Here is a 10,550-nt window from a genome sequence, read left to right as displayed (position 1 = left end):
CATAGTAATATTTGTTTTTAATTTTGATCGAAAAATTCTCTCTAAAAAATAAACAACAATATTCTGTAATTGTGCTCAAAACGGTGCCTACAATACCCCGGTTAGACCAGCCGAAAAAAGGTCCAGAATGCTGGTCACAATTTCAGCTCAAATGAGACAGCTTGTTCCGATTCGGTTGCTACGTTGCTGTTTAGTTAATCTCAAACGGTCTGTTACGTTACTGACGAGACAAAATCGAAACGCACAATCCTATCTTATTTATTTAAGGTAGGTACTGTCAAATTAGATATTTGGTAAGAAAAGGCATGAAACTGGCAACACTGATTAATCTACCGTGCCGTATGAGGAACATCTTGAACCTGAACATCCCGTACCGGAACGCGGATTGATCTTCCTCGAGACCTGGCGGAGTAACAATTGGTGAACGCCCCAACAATATGTTCGATATCGTGATAGCAAGTAACACTCACAATCCACATCCATCCCCTTGAACTATGATTCTGTGGTCCTAACTCCCTATTGCTCCACGAGTTTACCAACTTTCGAGTGCACTGTGATGAGCGATATTGCGTAATAAAGTATCGACCTCAGCTAAAGAGTAGCGATCCAAGCCGAAGAAAAAGGATTGTTTAGCTCCCATATTTTCCCCAGAAAAAAGGAGAGTGGTCTCCATGTTTCATCAAACGAATAAAAGTGAGGCTATCCGAAACCAAGAAATAGGTAAAATAGTGAAAATTATCACAAGAGCATAATTAATAACACATTTCTGCTGCATAATGGCAATGTACTGGATACTAAGGTGTGACAATGCTGTATTGCTCTCTCGCTCAATTTTTGCAAATTTATTACGTAATAAAGTTCAACTCCATATATTTTCCATATAGGGTGATGAGCCTATTTTGGCACCATTAGGGAGAGGGTCGCACTATTTGTTGAACAACTTTAAAAGAAGCCATATTATCTATAACCTTTCTCAGAATAAAGTATCAGTGTACTGTTTCTTAAACATCTAGGGTTACTGCTCCCTAATTCATCTTAGCTCCTTTATTCATCTCACCCATTTGAACACGTTAGTTAGAGCAGTATCTGCTATCTCTATTCAACGCATTAGCTTAAATGGTAGGATGAATAAGGGTACGTTGTACTCGACTTTTCGCTTCGCTCAAACGGGAGCATTTTACATTTTACAGGCAAATTTTTTAACTGTACTTCTTCTTAGGTACGTAGCAAAGATGATGATACCTATTTAAGCGCAATCCAGTCACTATAAGTCGAGTTATCAATTGAATAATGTGACATACTGACTAATGAGATGAATAAGGGCACGTCCACCCTATATAATGCTTATTTAGCAGAATTGCCTCAATTTTCAGCATAAATGAAAATAAATGTTCCATTCTGTGCATCTATTTCCACCTCATTTCCACCTCAACGATTCAATTATCGCCTCATGGGTGTGCCAATTTCCACCTCATCGAAAAACAATCTAGTTGAAACGCAATGCCTCATATTCCATTTGCGTCGATTCTAACTAGATATCCAGATCATGGACGCCAACGTGTGATTTGTAAAACGAATCATTCTGCTTTTATCAGCCGATCAAAACAAACGTAAACATCACGCACATCAATGAAACTCATCAGCTGTTAGTAGAAGAGCGCCCAGAATTGCGCACGCAGGAAATAACCATGCGACGGTCATTGTTACTGGAATGACAAGTTTCATATTACACATTGCTTTCTCTCGATCCGAATTGTATGTGCAGATGAAAATAAAATATCTGCAATCAACAAATAGTTGAATAACTTGAAATAATTGATTACTTATACCTGAAATCGCATTACATTATATTTACAAGTTCATGTTTTGGTTTGGCCGCACTGGTGATTCTTTTCTGTATGATGGATGCAAAAAGTTGGTTTTGATTGTGGTAGTGTATCAGCAAAACATGCCAATAATAGGAACCCCCGTATTTAGTTTTATCCTATTATAACACTAGGCCTATTCTAGTGTTTGACGAGTGATTTTAAAGTGAAATTATCGTAAAAAGATTCTCCAGCTAAAATAAAGGTATGTATCAATGCAATGTTTAGTATATTTGTGCCGGAATAACGAGATATGAGCCGGTAAATGCTGGCTCGTAAGTGTTTATTTTGCTAAGCGCCGTTGCATCCAGTTTCGGTTCACTACGTGAGTGCGGCGGATTAGTAGATATTTCAATAAGGTGATTTTGTTTTAATTAAAAGTTGGATTTAGAGGATAGTTCTAAATACATATGGGCACAACAAAAAAAGAATATAACTATAGCTTATTTTTTCTCACCTGTTTTAGCCAAATCGATAGTGTCATTATCTCATATGCTTGGGTCGAAACCAAGGGGTACGAAATAGGGTCACAATAGGCTCTACTGCCATAATAGGCACATCACCCTATCTGCTGTCCATGTGCTTAACAGAGATCGAACGAGAGAGCCATAGCATTGCCACACCTTAGTATCAACCACATTGGCATAATGCACTGAAAAAAATCCAAACGTTAATTCTATTTGCTTCAAACCGCTTAAAATTCATATGAAGAAGAAATGCTATTGTTATCACGCGCACACATATCTTCTATGTGTCAACTGTATAAACTATGTATGCACACACATAAGTTATATGTGCATATTGTTATAGAATGGGGTTTTATGTGGCTAATAGTTATGAAATGTGAATGTAAGATTAATATTTCTTGTAAATACACACATTAGGTTTATGTGCCAGCAAATAGTGTCTATATGCCTCCGTTAATTGCAAAAATCTATGTGTAAAATCAATAGGCATAACGTTTACTTTTTTTTGAGTGTGGGGCATCCCCATTGATAGGGATGCCATTATGCCAGATTTATCTGGAACCAGCGATGCCAGATTTACAGACATGTCTGTATTTTACAGACTTTTGATGTCTTCTACAGACGTAGCCAGAGATCTACAGACTTTTAATCTAATGTTTAGTAAAATTGCATTAGAATAACTGTTTTCGAATACGAGTGATTCATTCACAATAGAATTCTACTTTAAATCTATCTTTAAAGTAAAATTTTAGTGAACTAGGATTTACACAACCACCTACAGACTTTTACAGACATTTTAGTTATTCTTCTACAGACATTTCAAAAAAACATGTGGCATCGCTGTCTGGAACAGCCAGAGGTTTTGACAGTTTCCAGACAAAAAGACAAATTTCTCATTTTGCCAGATTTTTAAGTTTTGGAAGCTGCTACATACACATTTTGGAAATTATTCTGGTTGCAGTTGAAAACTGGAAAATCCATCCAGCGACAATCGGTTTTTCTCCTGTTTAGTGTTAATCCATGATGTCGGAAGTAGTTCGCTGGATAGCGCATCATTGTACGAAAACAGCGCACCACTTCCGACTTGATTCTATTGTTTAGAACCAGAGAAAATACGATTTTCGCTGGTTGGATTTTCCAGCTTTCAACTGCAACCAGAATAAGGTAACAATGTCCCAAATTTTACAAAAATTGATTGATGCATATTTTATGAACATTCTAAAATGTAGCCAAATTTTGATGACTTTGAGGTCGCTGTCAAGTGCCAGATTTTGTCAGACATTTTTATTTGAGATGAAATTTAAAAGATGAAATGATGATGATGGTCCCACCTCATACCCCCACAAAGGTGTGAGCTGAACGATTTATCTAGAAGATAATTAATATTTTAAATCATGACAAGACCAGTTAACAAAAAAACGGACTGGTTCAATTTACAGACATAGCCTTTCCTTCAAAAGAACGTAACCAGATATATTTCGAATATTCCATCAATAACCAGGGTCCATCAAGAAAATTTCCATTCCGGGAAGATACTTGATAGAATCGGGAATTGAACCCAGTAGCTTCCATTTCTGATAATTCTCTGTAAGACTCCTCCCGCCTGACCAAGACATCGGTACTACCACCTGCTAAGGTGAGAAGTGACGAGCCTAGTGGCAGTGCAGAGTCTAATCGAGTTATATCATCCACATCAGGCCCCTTTATTGAAAGTTGCGTACCACTAACCCAAGCTGCCAAATTTTCTTTGAAAAATCGTGGCAACCCTGCCGTTGATAGAAGCTCAGTTTGCTTCGTGGAGACCCAGTTATCTGCCGGGAACTATTCGAATATATCGTGACAAGTCTGGGAGCTAGATGGCTCACGAAACGGACATAGACACGGGGGAAAATATCCCACCGGGAAATTCATAGTCGGAATAGCGTTGATTCACCGCTGGAAAATATCCGAGTAGATCTCGATAACGCTGAGAACTAACTGTCTCAAGAAAACGGACATCGGTTTCGGGAGAAATTCCGCTTCCGGGGAACTGTCAGTCGGAATAAGGTGAGTTCACCGCCGGGAACTATGCGAGTAGATCGCGATGGCACACGGAAGATACATAGCTTGCGGTAATTTAGCGCGGGGAATATCCTTGTGGAGTTTGGGACTAAATAGCTCCAGTACACAGAGGATCTAAAGGGCGCAATAGATGGAGAGAATGATATAAAGCAAGAGGAAAGTAGAGAACTAGATGGGTCAAAGGTCAAGCCATTTAATGGATCAAACAAAGCGCTAAGCTAACTGAATGGCTGACGTCCAAAAGGGGCTAACCCACATTTTGCATTTTTTACAGGAAATGGTAAAAAAACTTCCGCACTTTATTGTTAAAATACACGATTTTATTATCCAAATGGAGAAGTTAGTATGTACAAAATTTGAATTATAAGAGTGGTAGAGCCATTAAAACTTAGTAGAAAGCGCATTTAATTTTGTTTTCTATTAACTTTTCTTCAAAACTACAAAATTTTAAAAGTATTGAAAACACTGCAAATAGTTGTGCCGAATACAGGGGCGTAATTTAGTTGAAGAAAGTGTAGGCCCGTAGTCAGGATTTCGTTTAAATATATTAATTTTGATGTCTTGAGATAGTCACTAAAACTCAGAGAAAACAATTCCAAAATAAAGACAATAGAAACTAATAATATGAAAAATAAGATAACATATTTACAGTTGACACATTGTTTCGTGACGTTTACAACGATTTAACGAATCTTCATTCGACAAATATGTTATAACTTTATCAAATGAACGCATACATCAAAACTTATTACAGATTCGAAAAGTAAACAAAATACTACGAAAGATTCAATCAACAAGTCGTCAAATCAATGTAACGTCACGAAAGAATGTGTCAGTTAATGACAACAAAGACACACTTTTTTGCATCTTTTGCCGAAATCTCAACAGCTGAAATCTCAGCTAACATCCTTTTTGCTGAGACCTCAGTAAAAGTGACATTTGATAGCTGAGGCTCGAAAAATGTTTCGCCGAAAATCAGTAAACAAACGTAACTTTGCTGAGGTGTCACCCGGTCAGCGTGACAAGCAGAAAGTTAGCAAAAGTTGAGCAAAGCGAAATTGATGCTGGCAGAGTTTCTGCGAGCATTTTGCGCGATTTGTGCGAGAATTCTGGCAACGAATTCGCTCAAGTGCAACAACCGATGCTGATCACTTTTATCCAGAATCCAGTCAGAAATGTACGGCCAAGATCTCTGCACGCTTCCGGCCACATCTTTGTCAGATGTTTTACTCGATTCGTGCTAATTTCTACCAGGTATGAATTGCCAGGATCTTTGCACAGTTTATGTCCGAGTTATGCCAGGGTTTTGCTCGGTTCCTGTCAAAATTTGCCAGAAAACGCGAGCGAAACCGAGTTCGCCCTAGCTCAACTAACCCGACAGGATACGCGCAGAAATCTGACAGGGCTGCCAAACCAAGCCTTACAGAAATCTAGCAGAGTGGTCTCTGCCAGAAAATTTGCTCACTGGGCAGTTTCAAAATGTGCTGCGTATACGGCTGTTGGGAATTGGAACTGAACTGAATTGAGTGTGCAATAGCACGTTGACGAATTATTGATTTTTATTTTGATTTTCATTATTTACTAACAAACTTCCTCCGTGATTTGTGATCATCTGTCCATTTGACTCTATAACGAACAGAAAAGAACGAGAAACTGTCATAAACTGAAAACATAAAACAGAAACGATAATCTCAATTTGTTGACTTATAAATTCAACCAGTCACAGCATCTTAGTCGCTCTCCGTGATTGACTACTGAAGTCTGTTCGCTATTTCCTCACAATGTTTCCAAACTTACATGAGCATTAATAGGAAATCACATGAAGCGACTAAAATGTTGCTTCTAGTTGCAACATTTAGTTCATTGTGATATTTTTTACGTATATGTGATATATAAGTTTTTGGCATCCGATAAAAAGAAAGAACTCAGTATCAGTAAAACCACGGTTTTACAACTTTTTGTTCCGGTTTCCTTTTACACGTTTTCATCGTTTATTAGGCATTGCATGTATCGCTCATATGAGTAAATGCGTCCGGATAATTTGCTACTGGGGCAATAAAAACTCACATTTTCACGCGAAAAGTTATTAACACTCACACAACTTCTCCGGATAAATACAACGTGTTATTTTTTCGGATAAATAAAATCGCCGGAGAATGAGCGAAGGAGTTTATCACGGTATCCTTTTTGCGCTCGCTGCCTTTCTGTCACTATTCCAAAACACGGAAAAACAAGTTTATCGTACTTCTTTGCCGCCTTTTTTTGAAATTAAATGTATATTTTGACGCTTTTATTGATTTCACGAAATTAAAATATCGCCTCCGGTGAAAAGGAAAAAATCAAATAAATTTCATCCGGAAAATTATTCTCACGCTTTTTGTGGAGACGGAGAATTTTGCGACTCATCTTATCTCGTTCCTCGCGTAAAACTGAAATTAAGTGTAAACATAAATACCATTGCGTTAAAATGACGCGAAAGCAAAAGCAATATCGTTCTCAGCAAATAGAAATAGAAAACTTTTTATTTTTACTTTTTATTATCTAATTGGTTCGATGCTGTAGCTAAGCGGAGCCGTGGATCTTCTATGTTTGCATGATGTAAACAATGAAAATTTAAAAAAGATAGGTGGGTAATGTCAGAGACATAACCAGAGTGAAGTAGAATACATTTTTGGCTGTTAATACGAATGCTACAATTTTGACTATTTTCTGGTAGGTTGTATTATTATTTCTAAAGGAAACACCTAAATACACGTACATAGAAATCCAAAATATTCAAACATATGTATTCTCATATGGTAACCCTGAAAAGAGCATTTAATGAGATTGAAACAAATCATTTAGCAACAGCAGAAAATATTTCTGAAATTAGTAAAAAATTATGTCTCTGACATTATCTACCCATCCTTTTAATCTAAAAAAAGAAAATTTGTTTTGGATACCTAATAATTGCATAACCTAAGGCAATTTAAAGCTCAACTTTTGTGAAATCCCGACAGAAAACAAAATTAAGTGTTTGTCAAACGAGCTTTCGGTCCCGTTTTTTGTACTATGGCCCCATGTTGTGGTGAAGTTGACCCGCGCACACTTTGAAAAATAGGTGTAATTTATAATGATTTTAAATTGAAACATTGCACATTTTTGCAAAGCGTTATGATTGCGATTACAGGGGAAAATGTTGGTTAAAACATATCAATATTTAAATTCTCCTTATTAATGTTCTATAGCTAAGTTATGATCATATATCCTTGGGGGACGCGTTTTACCCCCTCTTTTCCTAAATAATATTAGGCTCAAACCTCAACCAAGCAGATTTCTTATGTCGTTTTCGATTGAGAACCTAAACACTAACCCAGGTTAGTTGCTTCAAACAAACGTTTTTGATGGAACTGAGTTGGATTCTTGGAAAACAGCGGTGGTGTGAGCGAACCCGAAATATATTTCAGTTTGGAACCCAACTAGGTTTTCAGTTCAGTGGCGCATAACCTAGGTTCGAAACTGGCTTCAAACAAACGGTTTGACAGCAGTTAGGTCCGAAACTGAGTTAGTTTCTACCTCAAGCAAAAACGACATTAGAGTGAAACTTGCGCAATAACCCTGCAATTGTCACATATGTGTCCAGTACCAGGACATTACTTTTAATGGAGCTTTTCACTTATTGAGTCGCGATATTCGCAAACAAAAAAGTAAAATGCACATTGCGTCATTTAGCAGCATATATAATAAGCCGGCTCTAATGTGGATGAAAAAATCCCGCCCATGCATCAATCTGTTATACAATTAGTCTGATTTTATTTATAGCATGATGATATGCAAAACTTTTTCCCAGTTTGCCTCGAGGACCGAGTATTTTAAATTTTCCAGGGTAGTGTAAAAATGCTCTATAAACTCGCAAATATGCTTTACGTAGTAACTCATATCAAATCATCAACAGAAAATCATAATATCAGCATCCAATAAGCCAACACCGTCCCCTTTACGCAACGAAACAACCAGTGTCAAAATCGTCAATCGCACCCACACTCAGAGTTAAAAATAATCGAAGCTCTTTTTTGACGGCTGAAAATGAACCTGATGCGACTCGCGGTGAATAGAAAAAATATTCATTCAAATATCCATGTTATATTGGGGAGTGGGCGTAGCGTATTGGTAAATCGATTGCCTTGTACGCAGCGCACCTGGGTTCGAGTCCCGACCCCGCACATAGGGCTAGAAATTTTTCCTAAGAGATTTTTCTAACCCGAAGAGGCGAATGACCTTAAGGTTAAAACCTCTATAATTGAAATAAAAAAAAAAAAAAAAATCCATGTTATTCATTCAGTTGAATATCGTACAATATATTCATTTCACTAATTATATAGGAAAATGTTGTCAAATGCCGCTAAAGCGTGTGAAACAACAATCATCATCGCTTACATTGTGCCAGGGCCTACTTTGATGCGTTTGATCCGTTGCTGCACGGCCGCTTCCTGTAATAATCGGAGACGAATGAAAATCTGCATGGTTGAATCAAATACAAATTTGTATTTGGTTGAATGGGCGGTTTGTTCGTTTGACATTTTCAGCTGCGTCACTGAATATTGAAAATGAATGCGGCTGAATATGATCAATTTTCATTCAATGAATTTGAATATTTTTAACTCTGCCAACACTACCGCTTGCCAGAGGAAACACACAGATAAATTCACCACGGTGCACTCTGGAACGCGCGCCGTGGTGAATTTATCTGAACACGCATCTGACGCCACATATATTTTAAATAGTAAGAGAACGCGGTTCTCTCGCACCAAACCAACCCATCGCCAATCCATTTATTTAGCTCCAAAAGAAAGAGCTTTCTGCTTTTTCTGTGGTGTGTCATCGTTGCATCTTCTGTGTATGCATGAAACTGGAATGAAATGCTATTAGCGCCTGGTGGCGGTCATGGGATTACCTACACGCAGAAAAAAGATTTGCAGGTTCAATAAAAATATGGATTAAATTCAATAAACAAAATTATTGGTCGGGAGCCAATAAATTTATTTATTGAATTCAATAAAATTTATAGCTTCAATGAAAAAAAAATATTGTTCCATCTTTTTAATAAATATTGTATTGAAATTAAAACAAAATTACTAAAACTAAATGTTTTTATTAAAAGCAAAAATTTATTGTTCCTGCAATAAAAAAATGTTTTAGACCAATAAGTTTGTTGTTTGAAGTAATAAACAATAAATTATAGGATTCAAAAACATATATTTTTGATTTAAATACGCTTAATTTTTCTGCGTGTACCACCGAAGAATGCGAGCTGACGTGAAACGTAGCAGCTGCTACGCTTACAGAACCCCCTTTTTATACGTGTCGAGGTTCACTGGATGACAAAGAAGCAGCCCTAGCAACGCTCGCTGCTTGGTCGAATTGTATTGACCATTCATGGATCAGATAATTACTGGTTTCATAAACTTCTTTATTTCCGTTATTTTTAGTAATTGTACATTTTACGAAATTGGATACAAAATTGTTGTACATATTTCCAACTAGATAGCGCAATTATCTTATTTTCTCATTCAGTACAACGGCAGAAATTCAAGTTAAAAAAATCGTGGAAAATTTTGAAACGGGACCCCTATATTGAAACGTTAGAAGTATTCTACTTCAAAAAAGAGCATCCATTGTTTCCGTCAGATACCTCGCGAGCGACTAGCCATTGCGCGTATAGACCTGTTTATAAAGCGGGGAAATATTTTTTCTCGACAACTGCGTCGTGTGGGTCGTACATTTTTATCTCGTGTACTGTCGTGCTTCACGAGCGCGAACGTTCGATTTTTTTTTTGCTTTTCAATGATGGTGCTGGCTGTTGATTTTGAGGCACTAAACGCTGCGTTTGTCATTGTCAATAACACAGCTGTCATATAAATTTAGCTATTAACTGTGGTCCATGTAATGGATGTGCAAATGTGTAATAGTATCGCTTTGAGTTTTGTACTGTAAGGTCAGGCAGGAGGAAAAGAGAGCTCGGTCGTATGCGAAAAGAGCTGGGGTAATATTCACCGTATTTGGCCGGAAGACTACTTCTGGCTTCTGTGACTCACTCATCTCTACAGATCATCGCACAGAGGAGTAGCTAGAACAAATTCCTGGCCAATAACCAAATTTTTTTTTTGATTTCCTATTT

The sequence above is a fragment of the Topomyia yanbarensis genome, chromosome 3 (genome assembly GCF_030247195.1).
Source record: "Topomyia yanbarensis strain Yona2022 chromosome 3, ASM3024719v1, whole genome shotgun sequence".
Lineage (NCBI taxonomy): Eukaryota > Metazoa > Arthropoda > Insecta > Diptera > Culicidae > Topomyia > Topomyia yanbarensis.
Note: the sequence above shows the minus strand (reverse complement) of the source record.